The following is a 12,477-nucleotide window of genomic DNA, read 5'->3' on the forward strand; positions in this document are numbered from 1 at the left end:
AAAAAAAAAAAAAAAGAAGAAGTTGGCTTTGCCAACCACCACATAACAAAAATTGTCATCTATCTAGCCTCCATTATCAATTTATATGCTGTCTACCACTGAACTGCCAAGGCCATGCCACGTATTTTAGGGGTTTTTAATTAAGAAAGTACCCTGCTTCAAATACCAATATCTGTTCAGAACTAGCCACAAGGTTTCACCTAACTGCAATGGAAAGAGGAAGTATGGTTCTTTCCCATGCCTTAAAGGCAGAGAACCTGACATGGACAAGTGCAGGAAGTCTCCACTACATCTTCTATGACCAGTCTTTCTAAATAGTTCCCCATCCACCCCTTCACTTTTCTTAGCTGCATTTTTTCCTTATTACATGTAGCAGTTTGATCTTTCATTTGTTGCTTGTTAATTTTTGTTCATCTCCACTAGATTATACATTCCAAGAGGGCATGGGTAACACCTGACTTAGTCCTCTTTTAGTTACGCAGGTCTTGGCATAGTGCCCAGGACATTGTAGGTGTTCAGTACATATTTGTGGGAACAATGAGTGAATCGATGAATAAATGAATGAGAAGCAGGGTTAGATTTTCTCTTCTCTTACTGCAGAGCGAGCACCATGCCTATTTTATTCAGCTCAGAATGTGAGTGCTTCTGCACAGGCCATGCCGGTCTGAGCACATCGCACAGCTCAGAATAACATAAGGAATCTTGAATTGCCAACCCTGTGAAAAACAGTAGGTAGCCTATCCGTGGAGGAACAAGGCAACACCAGGAGGAAACAGGGTCATGGGTTAGGTTCCAAGTGCAGCTGAAGGGTCACCTGGACACCTACTCCCACCCACTTTGTAATCAGAGTTACCAAGCCACATGGCGGGATGGTGGAGGTGCAGGCCTGGGCAGAGCAGGGACTGTCCCAGACTTCTTCCTGTTCGCCTTCCTATTCAGCTCAACTGCTTTTGTCTTGTTTACTGGGTAGAGTTCTCTTCCCCACTAATCCGACTCCCCATTGTCCACCATCTTTCCATACCCACACATAACTAAATTATTTATGGGAGGCATTTTTCTTTTAACTTTAGCTGAGGGAGCAACCCCGGGGCAAGAAATATTTTTCTGTATTTTACTTTTAGATTTCTTTAAAAAGTTAAAAAAAAAAGTTCACCTCCTTTCTTGAAAGCAATGAACCAATCTTGAAGAAGTTTCATTCACAGGTAGATTCAGAGCTTGACTATCTGTGCCTGTTCTTTGGCATGCTACCTGACCTCCTCTGGTAGTGCCAGGCACCTGCGGTACTTACCTTATGAAGGTAATTTAAGTTTGACTGCTAATAACACTCTCTGGCTCTCCTCCAGACTCCATGACTATTCATCCAAGTCTCCTTCATAGGCTCTCCCTCCTCCTCCCAACCATTAATATTGGTACTCACTAAAATTCAGTACTTTCCACATACACACTCTGAATAATCTCCTCTTGGCACCACCATCGATTAGACATGTGACCTTGAGCAAGCTAATAGATCTCTCTGTGCCTCAGTTATCTGTAACATGAAAATAATATGACCTGCCTCATTGGGTTGTTGTGAAAATTAAGAGTTGAAGCATACAACATTCTTCTAATAGTGCCTGGCACATAGTAAACACTCAAAAGTGTTGGTAATGATCATTATTCTCTTTTCCTATGGCTTCAACAGCCAACTCTGTGTTAACATTTCCAAATATTCATTTCCCTTTCCTAAGTTCTACATGGGCATTTCTAACTGCCTAGAAGATATCTTCACTTATTTGTCTAGCAATTTCTTCAAACCTAAAATAGAACTTAGCTTATGTTACAGCTTATTTTTCCTGAATTTTGATGTCAGATAAGGATACCAATCTTTCAAGCTAGGAAACTCAGAGTCACTGGTGATGCCACTCCATTTCTTGTGCAGCTTAAGTGTGCTTCAGGTCCACCCCTCAGTGTGGACCTCTCCTCTCCAACCTCACTGAATGTGGTCCACATTCTCATTACATCACCTCACTGCAGTATATGCCACTCAGTCCTGTCAGAATTAACTTCCTGAAAAATGAATTTGTCATTTGTTGTTGGTGGGGATGCAAAATGGTGGCAGCCGCTTTGGAAGGCAGTTTGGCAGTTTCTTACAACACTGAAATACTCTTAGGATATGATCCAGCAATCATGCTCCTTGGTATCTATCCAAAGGAATTGAAAACTTGTGCCTACACAAAAACTTGCAAATGGATATTTATAGCAGCTTTACTCGTAATTGCCAAAAGTCAGAAACAACCAAGATGTCCATCAGTAGGTGAATGGATAAATGGTAAATAAACTATCACATATCCAGACAATGGAATATTATTGAATGCTAAAGAGAAATGAGCTATCAAGCCATAAAGAGACATGAAAGAAACAAATGCATATTACTAAGTGAAAGAAGCCAATCTGAAAAGGCTACATACTATATAATTACAACTATTCTGGAAAAGGCAAAACTCTAAAGACAGTGAAATAATCAGTGGTTGCCAGAAGTTGTGGGGCAAGAGGAATCAGCAGGCAGAACATAGAGGATTTTCAGGGCAATGAAACTAATCTGGATACTCTAATGGTGGACAAAGGTCATTACACATCTGTCCAAATACATAGAATGTACATAACAGTGAACCCTAATATAAACTGTGGACTTTGGGTGATCATCATGTGTCAATGTAGGTTTGTCAGTTGCAACAAACATATCACTCTGGTGGAGTGTGTTGATATTGGGGGAGGATATGCATGTGTGGGAGCAGGAGGTATGTGGGAAATCGCTATACCCTTCTCTGAATTTTGCTATAAACCTAAAACTGCTCATAGAAAAATAAAATCTTTTTAAACGTGAATTTAAGTACACCCTAGAGACTGTTATGCACCATGTGAATGGGATGCAGAGTACAAAAGCTCATATTGTTCATAATTGCTATTTTTAAAAAGCTGGTATAAAAGAACTGTTAATAAACATAAAAACTGATCAAATAAACATAAGAACTAATTTTAAAAACCGAAGAAAAATTATACAACAGCAGACAAGATAAACTGTGAAATAGTCAAACAAGAAAATACTACATAGCAATGTAAATAAATATTGTTACAGGAACAATCAACAAAGGTGAATCTTTAAAACAAAACATTGAGGAATAAAACTTAAACACGGAGAAGATGTTCGGTATGATTTCATTTATAAAAAGTTCAGAAATAGTCTAAATAGACTATCTTTTCTGAGTATGTATACATAAGTGAAAAAACTAAGGAACAAAAAATAAGTGATTAAGAATCAGGACAGTGGTTATTATTTTGGGGGCTTCCATGATGTATGACTGGGGAGAAGATGAAGGGTTTTCACAATGCGATATGTTACAGAGGTGTTTATAATTATGCTTTATACACTATATCTGTTTTAATGTTTTAGTATTTTTTTTCTCATTAAGGATTATATTTCTTAATTTTTATGGCAGGAGAAAGAAAGCAATCCAATTACATTATTTTCCAGTTGAAAACCTCAAATACTTCCAGCTGTCCAGAGGACAACTTCTGTATCCCTACATTGGCAAAGAAGCTTGTCCCAGACTTGCTCCATCCCACTTCATCCCATGCACCCCGGTTTCCAGCACCACTGACCCCCTTACATTTCCTGTGCATACACATCACAGTCTTCCTCAATACCACGCCTTCTCACTTCTTTTTCTGACTTTCTTGAATGACATTTCTGTTTTCACCTGGCAAACTACTCTCTTCTTTTAATACTCAGTCTGATGTAACTTCTTCGTTGAAGTTATCTTCAAAACCCCCAGAGTTAGCATTTCTTTTCTTTTTTTTTCTCTCACACCATTTAAAAAGAAATAACTGTACAATAGTTCTTGACATGCCTATTGCAACATTCCTTTCCAGGGATCTGTCTCTCCTACTATGGTGGGAGCTCCCAGGGATCCAGGGTCTCTTCTCATTCATCATTGCTTGCCTCGGTAGAGTCAGCTGCTCTCTGCCCACAACTCTCTTCCCACACACGAAGCAGCCCTCACTACACTGCATATTATCTTTATCTACTTACAGAGCTGTCTCAAGTTATGTTGTACAGCTTTATGAGAATTAAAAATGAGATAGTATGTGTTTAGAATAGTGTTCTAATAATTTAGAATAGCACAGTGTTTAGAATATTTTAGTTTCAGTTACATTGTTGTCAAGGTTTTTTTTAAAAAGTAGTGACTCAGAAATGTGCTAGAGGGCGCTGATTCACAGTTTTGTAATAGACTATTGTACTCAGGTTGTTAACATTTGACTTGCTTATCTAACCAGGTGCCAAAGAAAGAATCAGATTTTTAATAAGCAAAATATCAGCCATTTTTATTTAATAAATAAATTAATACAATTCAAGTTTATGTCTATAGTTGACTTAAAATTATTTTGGGGAAGAATAACACAACCACCAGACTGATGGCTGATGGCATAATGCTGCTTGTTTTAGTCCCTGTTTGTCTGTATCCCCCAACCTAGGGTTTGACTATCAAGCCGTGAAAAGTCAAAGCAGGCAGTGTTGATTTTGGCAGTGCCCCAACTTTCCCTAAACTAAAAAAATGCCAAACAAGGTGTTTCCTCAACTGTTAAATGGGAAGGGTGAACTAGATCATCTTTGGGGTCCCTTTCAATTCTAACATTCTGTAATATATACTTCTAGTTCATTAAAGAAACAGGCATGACCTCTTTAAAAAAGCACACACATACATAATTCGACCAAGAACTGACAAAATTCAATGAAAAGTAAACAACAAAAAATTAAGATCTGCCTTAACAGAAAAAAAAAAAAAAAAAAAAGAAGCAAAACCAAACTGGAGTTCCATTTATTCCTTCCATGTGATGCTGGGTTTGAAAAAGCAATATAAGTGACAAATGATTGGCTGCTTGAAAGATGTATTGATTGTGAAATATTTTCTAGTTTCTTCTATATCTCCAAATCTTCTGTTAATAATTATTCTAGCTAAATCTTCTCTTCTTTAGGAGAGGATGATAAAGTAGGTTTATGTTATATAAAGCACTCATCAGCTGATTGAAAGCGTTTTACAATGACTCCATTCACTTCAACCACCTGAAAAACCACAAACGTTTATGACAAAGAGTCTTAAAAGTCCAGGAAACAATACTAAATTAAGAGATGGAGACTGTAGATAAATATATTAGTAAATGATTTGTTTTTATGTTTATGAAGCTCAATCAAAGTGACTCACAATTTGGGTGCAAGATGAGAGTAGACACAAAAAGCGGAAGTCTGGTTTTGCAACTGATTATCTTATGATGTCTGTAGGCTGTGCCGCAGGATCCTAAACTATGACAAATAGTTGTAGTATTTTCTAAAACGTGAGGATGCTCAGTAGTCTATTTTTTTTTTTTTTTTTTTTGATACAGGATCTGACTCTGTTGCCCAGGCTGGAGTGCAGAGGCCTGATCTTGGCTCACTGCAACCTCTGCCTCCTGGGGCTCAATCTTTCTACCTCAACCTCCACAGTAGCTGGCACTACAGGCGTGCACCACCACACCCAGCTAATTTTTGTATTTTTAGAAGAGACAGGGTTTCACCATGTTGCCCAGGCTGGTCTCACACTCCTGGGCTTAAGCTATCTGCCACCTCAGCCCCACAAAGTATGGGATTACAGGCGAGAGGTACCTCTCCTGGTCCAGTAGTCTACCTTTAACAAAGATGATCTACTTTAACAATTTTTTTGCTTGTTCATTTAAGTTTCATGAGATTAAAGGTAAACAATTATGGTGAAAGTTTAATAGTTTTGATGTAGCTATGCTTATAACTCAATTAATATTTTTAATGATTATAATGTAGCATTTTGAGTACTTTAAATACTTAAAATTCACGTTTAGAACATTGTTTTATTTTGAGCTTTATGCTGTAATCCATAATTACTGTTGGCTGTATGTCTCTTACAGTTCTTAGCCTATCTGAACCTAGCTTCCTAATTTATAAGATGGGGCTGTAGCTATTATCTTCCTTACAGTATGCAGATGTGTACAAATTTCTTCAAACTTTGCTAGGCTTCAGTAAGGCCGCTATTATCATTGCTCTCCAGTAAGCTTTAGCATAATAATGGTGTAAACTTGGACTAGGCAATGTTTTTATGAATTTTAGCACATTTTACAAAATAAGCCTTCATGTGGGTTCATTACATACCATTTAAGAAACAAAACTTCTTTTACAGAATTATAAAATATTCTTTCATTCCCTACTTCTTCCTCTGACATCCAAATTTTTTTTTTAATTAAAAATGACCTCTCTGCAGTAGTGAATTCACAAAGGTCCTCTCATCATCCATAAGACTCTTAAAACATGCACTAGGCAACACAGAAACCCTATTTAGAAGTAGAGAAAACATGCAGTAAGTTATAGAAGATATTCTCCCTGCCAGGGTCTTTTTCAGGAGATCCAGTGTACTCTGAGGTGCCATGGTTGACTCTCCACGTGTGCAGGTGTGGCAGAAAAGCCAGCTGAATAACCAACCCTCCCAACCACACTGCTTGCCCACACCCTTTACACCCACACCACATTGTCCTATGTTCTCTAGGAAGTCTGCTTTGCTGGCATGGCCATGCTTTCTGGATTGCACAGTATCATGAACTCAGAAGGCATTCTTATGGGCAACGGCTGAAGTTTAGCAACAGTCTGTTGATTACTGGTGGTTTACAACATCCCACACAAATGGTGTGTTATTTTAAGTTGTGCTTTGAAAACTGGGCTCTCTATCCCACTTGGGACCACCCTGTGTTTAGCAGTCATACAAGCAGCTGCTTGCTTACCTTGTTAACATCTGTCTTTCACATGTACTCTGTCCTGGAGATTGAATTTTAGGGCCTCCCCATAGTTCAGAGGCGACAGTGTTGAAACAGCTCCAGGATCTAGTTGAAGCATCTCTCAGGGCCACAGTTCACAGCTGAGAGGTTAGTGATGTTAGCTCATTATAAGAACTATGTTCTTTCTTATCTCATTCAGGCTGCTATAACAAAAACACCATAGACTAGGTGGCTTACAAACAGAAATTTATTTACCACAGTTCTGGGGACGGGGAAATCCAAGATCAAAGCACAGCAGATGTGGTACCTGGTGAGGGCTCACTTTCTGGTTCACAGATGGCCATCTTTTCACTGTAGCTTCACATGTTGGAAGGGACAAGGGACCTCTCTGGGGTATCTTTTTTAAGGGTACTACTCCCATTCCCGAGGGCTCTACCTTCATAACCTAATCACCTTCCAAAGACCCCACATCCTAATACCATCACATTAACGATTAGGTTTCAACATATTAATTTTGAGAGGAGGCAAACATTCAGTCTGCAGTAAACTCAATGTTAAGGTCTTCTGGGACCAGAGTCTTCTGTACTCCATTCAGTCATTAATCCACCAATTTATTTATTCATTCAGGCAGTCAGTCAATTCATCAAGCATTTTTTGAATACCAAATTTTTTTGAATGCATTTTTTGAATGCCAGGCACTGTGTAAGAACCATATATATACAACAAGCAAGAGACACAATCCCCGCCCTAAAGGATGGTAGTTCAGTGACTTTGTGTCTTCTAAGAGTGAGCCACCTAAGGGCAGTGTTCAGTAATAGCAATCAGTTTTCAGTTGTTATTGCAATTGATATTTCAACTGTGATAAAAAAATTCTGTGAATTAATCTTTCAAAAGAATCACGACTTCCTTAGTCCTTTTTGTATCAAAAAATACGGAGGTTTCAATATATAGAGTGCTCTAAGAATTCTCCTCAGAACTCCATTAAATGGCTTGGATTCATTCTTTTGTCAGTAAAACAAATTCCTTCAAGAGAGGAGTAAAGGAGTTTAGAAATCAAGATTATTAAGGAGACAATAAATAGAAATTCCTTTTATTTTACTGGAGGTCTCTGATCCTGGAGAAAAGTGGTAAACAGTAGACACTGAAAAGTACAAAGTGAGGAAAACTGACAAGATTTTGCTTTACACAGAAAGTTTCTTCTAGTGCTTCTAGTGTCCTGTTATTACCATTTCTTTGGAAGAAAAAGGAAGTGCCTAGACCATTGAAAACGTTTTTTTGTTCAGAAAAGAGCTCCTAAATAAATACTAAAACACTTCTCATTATTTAATTTGGAATGTGCTGGGCTGTTTTAGAAGCTCCTTTCTTCAGAAATTCTACTGAAATCATATGAACATTCTTTGATAAAGACTTCCCCATAACAAATTTCTAGAGATATGTTGAAGGAGCAGCACTTTTACTTTTCTGATTTAGAAAGTACTCCAACTGTCTGCATTAATCACAATGCTTATATAATTGGAACTATTTCTTTTTTAAATTAAATGGAGCGAGGAAAAGAGACCCTCCCGCCCTGGAGTCTGGTCTACTTTTCCAGTCTCATTTTCTATCCCCCGCCACTACATACACACCCTGTACTCCAGCTATACCATTCCAGGTGAAGTCCCTGAACAAGGCAAGCTGAAAATACAAATGGCAGAAATATTTGAACAATTTCCTGGGCTTATTAAGGGATAGCCAAGATGACTGGAGCAGAGCCATGGCAGGCAAACATGCTCTTATAATAAATAAGACTCAGACACATATACCATTAGGGATCCTTGACTCATTATCTTTCTGAGCAATACTTTCACAAAATATGCATTCCTTTGGCCACACATTTTGCCTGTGGGCTAGGAGTTAAACATTCCCTCTCCAGACTCATTCAAGGAGCTAATTGTCTTCTACCCAGACTATGGAAATGGCCTCCTAACCTCTTCTTCATTGGGTCCACCCTCTACACTGAAGCTAAAATTGCCTTTCTAAAATGCAAATCTGATTATTTAAAAAGAAAATTCTTTAATGGCTTGCCATTGCTTGCAGCGATTTCTAAGTAGAGGGTACCCCCTCCCTGCCTGACCTCACCCCAGGGAGTAAACATATGGAATATAGAGGGCATATCAGAACCATCTCAGGGATTTTTCAAAGCTTCACACACACAGATATGTGTGGCATCATCACCACCCCTCACCCATGTCCCTTTTGCTCCCATACACATTTCCCATTCCAAGAAAATTGCTGCCATGCTTGCTGAGTGATGGGTGTTATGTTGTAGCCCTCAGTTATGCTGAGGCATAAAAATGGTTGAGCAGCCATCATGGCAGAATAAAGTCCAGATTCCTTTGCGTGTCCTACAAAGTCCTGCACAATAGCCTCCCTGCTTGCCTCTTCAGTTTCATCTTCACCCATTCGCCATCACATACCCTGTGGGCCAACACCACCGGTCTGGAGAATTCCTGAACCAGGTTTGCTTTTCCGTACTTGTTTCTTTATTCTATTCCATTTACCCAGAATGCACTTTCCTCACAGCTAGTAAATTTCTGTTTAACCTTTAAGAAGGCATCAACAATTGTATCTTCAGCCAAAGCCTGCCCCTGGATTCCAGGCTTGTACATCTCCACTTGGATTTTTAGAAAGTATCTTAAACTTAACATGGCTAAAACAACCTCCTGGACCCACTTCCCAATACTTATTGCTCCTGCAGTCAGTCACATCTCAGTTCATTGCAACTGACTCCCCAACTCATAATCCAAGTCTTTGCTGCAGTCTATTTGAGGGCATGTATGATCTGATCCTATTCCTATCACCCTCCCCTCACCCACTCTGCTCTAGCCACACTGGTCTCCTAGTCCTGAACACACCAAACACATACTGAGCTCAGGGCTTTCGAACTGCTGTTCTATCTGGAATGCTCCTCTCAGATGTCTCTGTGATTCATTCCCTTATTTCTTTCAAGTGTCTGATCATAAGTAATCACATCAGAAACCACTGTTTATGGGACAGTATCAATTCACCATCACCTTACATCCCCTCCCCTTGCTTTATTCTCCACGGTACTTACCACTACTTGACATCCTGCACTATTACTGTTATTATTTGCTCCCAATAAAACATAAACTATATGAGGGCCAGCCTTTATTATTCCTATTCTCTACCATATCTTCAGTTCCTAAAACAATACTTGGCATATAGTAGATGCTCTGTAAACATGTTACTGTCGTTATTTGTTAACTCAACTGAAAAGTGATGTAGGACTTCCATTTAAACACACTGCACTCAATATATAAATTTCCTTCAGTTCCTTTCCAAAACCCCATTAAATTAACAGCAAATAGATTTTCAAAATGACACATAGAATGGAAGTGGAGACATCAATAAAGGCTAGCCTGATCACATTTAAAATTACGGCCTCCTCTTCCCAGTCTCCTTACCCTGCCTTTTCCCTCTATAGCACCTATTATCTTCCAGTAAGTATAAAGAAAGAGGGGAATGGATGAGAGAGCTAAATCTTCATTAGTAGGTAGTTTTAGACCTTACTGTAAACAAGTACACAATAGATGTAACAGCCAAAATAATTAGAAATTGGTTACTTCTGGGAAGTACAAACTAAGAATGAGAAGGGAAGGGAGAGAGAATTTATTGTTTTGTTTTTTAAATAAGCCGTCTAGTACTGTTTTACTTTTCAATCATGTATGTTTTAATTTATGTCAAATAAAAATTCAATTAACAAAATCCCAAAACCAAGAGGGAAACTGTATATCCATGAAGAAAAGTCATACTACAACTTTGTCTATTTTCATTCTTCACATAGTGACTACATGTCTTGTTGAACAGAATTTCAACATATTAAAATAGATGACCAAAAACTAAATATTTAGACTATGTAGTGGAACGTATGATTTATCTCAGTCATTTCTTGAAAACTTACGAGTACTTCATTGACATTACATGCATAAAGCAAATATCTAGCTGAAACATTGCTGAAAAAAAATACGTCATTTGGTCAGTAAATTAAATAAACTGCAGAAAGAAACTATTTCTTAACATGAAGCTAAAGAGAAGAGAATCAAGCCAATGGGCTTTGCCACAGACAGGGAATACACAGGGAACAGGGAAAGGATCAGGCCCCCCTTGCTTGAGCCTTGCTTTCCTCATCTGTAGATTTAGGGGCCTCAATCAGGTCATCTCAAGTTCCTTAAACTTGCTTAAAAAGCACCAAACTTTGAGTTAGACCTTCACAGACTTCCCTAACTCCTTTTTTCCAAATTAAGCTATGACAAAGATGACCGTATGTCCCAGTTGACCTAGTATAATCTTGGTTTATATCTGTTGTCCTGGAATAACAATTAATTGCTCTTCCTTTAACTCTCAAATGTGTCTCCACTTGGAAGATAAATTACATGCTCCTCATACCCATGACTATATTCATTTTAATCTTGTTTTATATTTGTAAGAAATCACACGAATTTACTTTTAAGCTTGCACATATAGCATTTCACAGCTTGCTTTCTCTTAATACTTGGAGAAATTTCAGATTCTTTTGTGAGTGGTTTGTGAACTATCAAAAGTTTTTTTTTTAACTTGGCTGGGTGTTATGACTTATGCCTCTAATCCCAGCACTTTGGAAGGCTGAGGCAGAAGAATCGCTTGAGATGGGAAGTTTGCGGCTGCAGTGTGCTACGATCGCACCACTACACTTCAGCCTGGGTGATGGAGACGGACCCTGTCTCTAGAAATAAAAATAATTTTTTAAAAACTGAGTAAGTCAAATGTAAATTTTCCTTTTCAAAAACAAATTATTCAGTACGCAAAACATTCTGTTAAGACATATTTTCTGATAACCTTAGAATATGTAGTACTAAAAACTATGACTAAAATATTTGCGGAAGAATTCATTATCTTAGGTGATACATTTTAATAATTAAAATAGTTCCAGAACACGGCCTTCTACCTGACTTTGACAATAAAAACAATGTTCTCAAAAGAATGTTCTCTCTGAAGATTCTGGGTCTCATCCACCATCATAGGTCTCATCTACCATCAACTGAAATAAGCTAATCAGTTACAAACAACGAAATATACTTAAAAAAAAAAAAAAAAGACAGGTTCTCACTCTGTCTCCAAGGCTAGAGTGCAGTGGCACAGTCATGGCTCACTGCAGCATAGAACTCCTAGGCTCAGGCAATATTCCCACCTCAGCTTCCCAGGAATATACCACTTTTACTGCACTGACAAGCTCTGTATGCTAGTGATTCTCAAATTTTCTTTAAGGCTAGGACCAAGAGTCCTGCCAATCCGCTGAACAAACAGCTCATACATTATCCAATGAACTTGAAACACTCCTGTCATAGCGAGCAGCACTGAAACAGATTCCGTAATTGATTACTCAGTTTCAAGGCAGATTCAACATTGCTTGGTTTTCAAGTTACAAAAAGTTGCCTAGTTTTACAAATATGCACTATCCCTGATAAAAAACATGTTTCATTATGAAAAGCTGTGATTTATTTCAGCATTTTTTCCCCACTTAACCACTTAAGTCACTGTCTGAGGAAATTTCTCTTTAAGGAAATAAATACCAGGTTCATTAGAAGAAAAAAAACCACATAATTTTAATTCATGTTGTTTTAAAGATGC

Source organism: Rhinopithecus bieti, unplaced genomic scaffold (assembly GCF_001698545.2).
Source record: "Rhinopithecus bieti isolate Rb0 unplaced genomic scaffold, ASM169854v2 scaffold_41207, whole genome shotgun sequence".
NCBI lineage: Eukaryota > Metazoa > Chordata > Mammalia > Primates > Cercopithecidae > Rhinopithecus > Rhinopithecus bieti.